Source organism: Cicer arietinum, chromosome 4 (genome assembly GCF_000331145.2).
Source record: "Cicer arietinum cultivar CDC Frontier isolate Library 1 chromosome 4, Cicar.CDCFrontier_v2.0, whole genome shotgun sequence".
Lineage (NCBI taxonomy): Eukaryota > Viridiplantae > Streptophyta > Magnoliopsida > Fabales > Fabaceae > Cicer > Cicer arietinum.
In genome coordinates, this window is record NC_021163.2 from 16151434 (window position 1) to 16157629 (window position 6196).

At 31.5% G+C, this 6196-nt stretch overlaps 1 long non-coding RNA gene across 6 annotated transcripts; it reads left to right on the plus strand.

Annotated features, from left to right (window-relative positions):
• The first annotated feature begins 632 nt into the window (after window positions 1–632).
• On the plus strand, window positions 633–5996 carry LOC105851897 (uncharacterized). Of its 6 annotated transcripts, none has more exons than XR_012162682.1 (7): window positions 633–1098; window positions 1236–1395; window positions 1492–1636; window positions 3151–3905; window positions 3989–4119; window positions 5027–5158; window positions 5435–5996. It is a non-coding gene; the product is annotated as an uncharacterized lncRNA (long non-coding RNA). The 6 variants fall into 6 exon arrangements; XR_012162684.1 differs by lacking the exons at window positions 5027–5158; window positions 5435–5996 and adding an exon at window positions 4208–5019 and having other exon boundaries at window positions 3151–3458; window positions 3832–3905; XR_012162683.1 differs by lacking the exons at window positions 5027–5158; window positions 5435–5996 and adding an exon at window positions 4208–5019 and having other exon boundaries at window positions 3151–3402; window positions 3832–3905.
• The last annotated feature ends 200 nt before the right edge of the window (window positions 5997–6196 follow it).

A 6196-nucleotide genomic window follows, 5' to 3' on the forward strand; every position in this document is an offset into this window, starting at 1 on the left:
TTATGTTATCTATATTCGTTAAGGTACATGTTTCGTAACCATCGCACAATTATCCATATATACATACAAACACAAACTTTTTTTTACAATTCCTTAGTCTAAGTGGTGTGAAACTATATAAACTCATTTCGCACAAATGCCAAAGATCCAAAATTTAACCCACATGCAAATGCAAACGTTTGTCAGACTCATATAGGGACATATGTCGACGTGTTACTTCTGACGTGAGAAGGACTACACAGCTATTGGTTATGGATAACTTTGTTTTTTTATTTACGAAATTGGTTATTGATAACTTATTGCCATCGATTTCCACTCTCTCATTTCGCACATCAACTTTAAATCTTTATTATTAAGTTGGTATTTGGTTGTTGGAATAGTAACTAGTATATTTTAACTTTGATATATCGTCGATATTAGATCGGTTGTTATATATTTAATGTAATAAGTAAAGCGGTAATAAATTTTGTTAGATATGTTTTAATTGAACTGTTCTAACTTATATATTAAAAAAAAAAAATTACATAAAAAAAAAAAGACGGTAGCAAATTTGTTATTTTGTTAGATCTATTATATTAGACCGTTATAAGAAGCATTTTATCGACAAAAAAACCCATATATTAACTAAAAAATTAGAAAAAAAAACACTCCTTTTGCACAAGCCACAACATCCTTCAACCCATTCTTCTCCATTCTGCATCCTTCACTCGCGCTTTCATCCTTCAACTTTCAACATTCATCCTTCAATGTGAATTTACCATTCATCCTCTAATACGAACTCATCATTCATCCTTTAACACGAATTGGATGAACTTCGTCATTCAGCGCGAACTCATACAAACTTCAGTTTTCAGTCTTTCTAAATTTTGTTTTCACTCTCTCATTCACAATCGACGGGTAAATTTTATTTTCCCCTAAATTATGTTTTTACCCGCAAACTCTACAGCCTTTAGCATCGGCGACGAGTTAGTCCGACGCAACATTTTCTACTTCTGCGCTGCAATGAATTTTCTTTGTCTTCCTCTTCAATTTGTCGAGAAGCGTTTGTTGCTATCGAGAAGTGTCGATTTCTTTCACCATCGAGAAGTGTGTGAGCAAGTATTTGTTGCTTTCTTTAATAATTTTCTAATAATTCTTATTTCTTACTTAACAATCTAAAATTATTTCACTATTAATTGTTCTTATTATTAATCTTAGATTAATAATTGTTCTTATTATTAATCTTTAATCTAAAGTTGCAGAGGATGAAACAATTACTCATAATTATTGGCAGCAAGTGAATGAGAAAGAAGAAGAACATCAATCAGAAGAAGAACTATGTGCGCAAAAGCCTTACAGAATCAAGCTAGTCGACGTGGTTTGTGATGGCTATCTTGTAGTTATTAGAGGCATTAGGTGTATATTCTTTGAGATTCAACTATATTAGTAATTTTATTGTGTGATTTTTTGTTATGATATGATTAACATTTTCTATTGGAATTTTATTAACAGAAGAGCTATTATGACAAGAAGAGCAATGATGATGAATTCACAATTGAAATCTCATAAAAGATTTGTTAATGCATTTTCAAGATATTGCAAACTTGTTGATAATGCTAGAGTATTTTGCACAAATGGTGTTGGTGTTCCACTAAAGGTAAATAAAAACACTTTTCCTTTCCTGTGATTGATTTTATACTTTATTAGTATTAAAATGTTAAAGGGTAATTTGCTTGTAATAATATTGGTAGTTTACTAGTATTAAAATGTTAAGATGATAAGAAAACATCAATATTGCACAGACCAAGAATTATCACCTCCAAATGTGTCCTATAACATTTAAATTAAATGCACTGCAACACATTTCCTCTATAAAAAGTCTAACATTTTAATATTGTTCAAGACTTGAGTCTTTTCCATAACACATTGCCTTCTCTTTTGAAATCACTTGTATTTGAAAATTGTCCAAACCTTAAGTCCTTGCTAGACAAGTTTCCTTCATCTTTGAAAAAATTGGAATTTGATGAGTGTCAAAGACTTGGGTTACACCAAGATACATGTTTCCTTCCTCTCTTAAGCTACTGAATATTTGTTGATGCCTGCTTTAGAGATGGCAACACATGTCCAAGATTGCTCACATCCCTGCATTGAAATTCTAATGTTGTACAAGCTTTTGAACTTGAGAGTACAACTCCACGAGTAACCTAACCCAATCACATCTCTTTCACTGATCTAAGTTTTATTAATTTGTTTCCTTCAGGTGGAAAACAAATATTGATTTTAAAGGTATTGCTAAGGTACTTAATTTGTTTTCAATGCATAGCAGAAACTACAAGGCATCCTGCTTCTGTAGCATCATTTGCTTCAATTATGTTTGCTTCTCAAGGAAAATTGTCCTTGAAACATCAAAATACTTTTATAGGCTAGAACATTGTGCATACCTTCTAGTATAAAGAGACTTGCAGAATTGTTGTAAGTATATATCTTTTTTTTTTCATTTATGTCCTTTTGTACCTCCATCTTTTCATAATTTTAGTTATCAACTTATGAGTTTTTGTTGTTGATGAAATAAGAACTTCTGAGTTAGAACTTTTCTTGTATGTTACCTACATAATCATCCATCTATTAATGATACTATAAATTAAATTCTATCCTACTCTTTTAATTGAAAAAGGAAATTTCAAAATGTTAATTGACAAGAATAGTAGATCTCGTGTTTGTGGAGTTTTCTTATTGTTGCCTTTGCATCCTCTACTTTCAGTTTTTTTATTTTTGTTTTTTTTCCTGTTTCTTGTCCTTACTCAAATTATATAGACACAATTGTGGTTATATTTTCTGCTTTTTATGTTCTCTTGTTGAAAATATTGTTCTTTAGTTGTATTAATTTTCTTTCCTTTCGATTGTCAGACAGGCTAGAGTAAACTCTACATGCTTATTTTTACAATTTTTTTTCTAACTTTACTTGACATGTCTATCTGTTGCTGGTAATTTTTGAATTTTTATTTGATTTGGTCGAATGCAATGAGATATTGATGTGCACCAATTCTTTATTGGTTACACAAATGGTCGTATGGATTGGCTTAAGTGGCCTCAAGTATTGAAATTGAAAGATTGGCCTCCTTGCGGTATCTTGTTACTGAATTAGTGTATTTTTAAATGTTATAAATGCAGGAAGTTGAGTCATAATCATCTTGACCGTCCCTTGTCTGCTGAATTTGGCAATCTCATAAGCATACAAATTATGTAAGTCTTATTGATGTTTTCTGATCTGGACGATTGAATTCTCAACGTCTTGTTAAGTTGTTTTTCCTTTGGGTTTAATTGGTTCATAATGATTTATATTTTCTCCAATGATATGTCCTTCAACAACCTTTCGGGGAACATTCCACCATATATTGGACAGCTGCAGAACCTTGCGTCTCTGTATGTCTAACTATGAAGAGTTTTGTGCTTAATGTTTTGTGTTTATTCCTTGTCGGGTAACTTGTTTACTGATTTTCCATTACTTTAACCGATGATATGATTTTGAACAACAATGACTTGCACGAGAATATTTTTTATCACCTCTCCAATTGTTTCAGTCTTTCTTCCATGTGGCTATTCTCGACAGGAAGCCTATTGCTTTTCTGTTTTTTATTCAATTAATATTGCTTTGAGCCTCTATGAACTAAATCCATGCTAATGTCTTGTTCATGTTTTAGAAACTTTTCTTATAACAACTTCACTAGAGTAGTTCCATCTATGAAGAACTTCACACGATTTTCAGCTGACATGTAGTGCAGAGCAAACCTTTATATTTCATGGTCATGAACTTGAATGTGTTGATAACTTATTTAACTTCACAATTTGTAGCTTCTTTGGGAATCCTTTGTTATGTGGAAATTGAGAAGGATCTATATGTCATCATTATCTTCCAAAATCAAGAGGTTTGTGAGGTTTAAACCATTTTGAAATGATTTTTTAGATTAAGTTTTTAAATATAACTGACCATATTGTATTATTTTTTCAGAACTTTTTTCTAGAGTTGCAGTTGTATGTCTTGCTCTTGGTCTCATCATGTTACTCACTATGGTAATTGTCGCTATCTATAGAACCACCAATCCAAGCAGTTGATTAAAGGATCTAGCAAGACAGGGCAAGGTATAATGGATGGTTGAATTCTACTTGGATAGTAACGTCAATCTTGCTTTTTCTCACTTGATTTTGGTTATTATATTTGTTTTTTCAGAGGCCCCTAAACTTGTAATTCTTCATATGGATTTGGAAATTCACACTTTGGATGACAGAATGAGAAACACTGAGAATCTCAGTGAGAAATTTATTATTGGATATGGTGCCTCTAGTACTGTATACAAGTGTGTGTTGAAAAGTTCTCGACTAATTGCAGTCAAGCGATTGTACAATCAACATCCACACAATTTAAGAGAATTTGAAAAAATTTCTATGATGTTATCACCAACGTAATGACATGTATAGCAAAAACTATCAAACAAGTCTTGCATAGTTACAAGATCAATGTACACACCTACAAAAAATAGTATTTTTAATAATAAAAAAAAATTATTTATTTTTTGTTAATGTAAAAAAAAATTGTTTCTTTTAAGTGTGTGCCAAAGTACTAGTTAAAAGATCAATGTATAGTGTTTCAAACACACCTACAATCTGATGTTGTTCTTCTTGGTGCTATTGGAGGGTGTTTTCCCTTCTTATCTTACATCACCAATTTCACTTTTTGTTAAATTGTTTTGTGTAATCATTCTTGTTTGAGTGATTTAAAGTATAAATGGGATAAAAACGAGAAGCATTTAAAACCAGAGATAGGATTGCTTCAGCTACAGGAAGGTTTTCATATCCACTCTAGCACCCAAGCTAACCTTATATCCCCTACTACTAGATCAAATTTGATTACATATGTGGCATGTTTTTGAACAGTGATATGCCAAATACAAAAAAAGTGTATACCTCATGGATATAATAATGTAACTATAGTTTCTCGGTAATGGGTATTGTTATAGCACTGATATCTTATGGGTCCTTTGATGTGCAGGTGGGATTCTGCTTTTTTATCAGGTGCCACATTGATGCGATTGACTTGGATCGTGTGGTTAAAATTGGTGTCATATGCGCATATAATATGATATGAGAGCACTTACCTTTTCAAATGAAAAGGTAGCAAAAGGTAGTGGTTAGTATTTCGACAAATATATTTAATGATGTTATGCTATACGTTATGATATTTAGTATTTGAACAAGGAAGTCCCGCATGATATTTAGTATTAGGAAAATATTGTTTTATCTCCTAATTGTTATAATAAAGTTCATTCTGCTTCTCTCTTCAATCGTCTGTTATTGCTGCATGGTGACATGATGCTATAATCTGTCCAAATTAGTGACCGATAAAAGTTATTATTTTTCCCTTATTCAATTATGTTACCTTTGGTATTGGGAGAAACAGTGGCCAATCCTTTGAACGTGGAGTACCCTTCCAGTGTGAACTTCATGAGTTTGACGTACTTCGTGATTGCTCCTACATTATGCTACTAGGTATCATAAATTAACTTAAAAATATTGATGTATGTATAATTATTTGGTTATTGTTGCCTCATTATTTATTCACCTCTTCTACTAACATCTGCAAGCATTTAATTTTTATGATTGAAGCACATACAAGGGCATTGTTCAACTAGAGTATTTTGAGGTTTTTAGTTAAAGAGAGGTCACATCTTTGAAGTCATCTTTTTGTCAGTTGGTCTTTTCTATGTGTAGCCTCCACAACTTGTCTCTGATCCTTAAATCAATTTGTCACAGTGTCTATTATCTCCTCTTCATGGCCATCTACTTAGCTTTAGTCCATGTTAGCTTATGTCACTAATAGTATATATATATTACTATCGTTTATATATACTCACACTTGTGATTTATTTGTGTTGTCATGTTAAGTATAATGTATTGTCAACATAGTTGATGCCATCATGTGACTCCTTGGGACATGTTCAATTCGATTATGTCTATAAATACATCAGTATTCTGGTTCTATTTATTTGATGTGACAATGATACGATGCAATTAAAATTTAGTTGATTTATTAATTGCTATAATGAAGGAAATATGAAATTTAGTTATATTTTGAATATGACTTGTTAGATTGATTCAAATTGACCTGATCTAATAAATCAATTTTGAATTTTGACTTGTAACATCTGTCATTTTAGCCGAT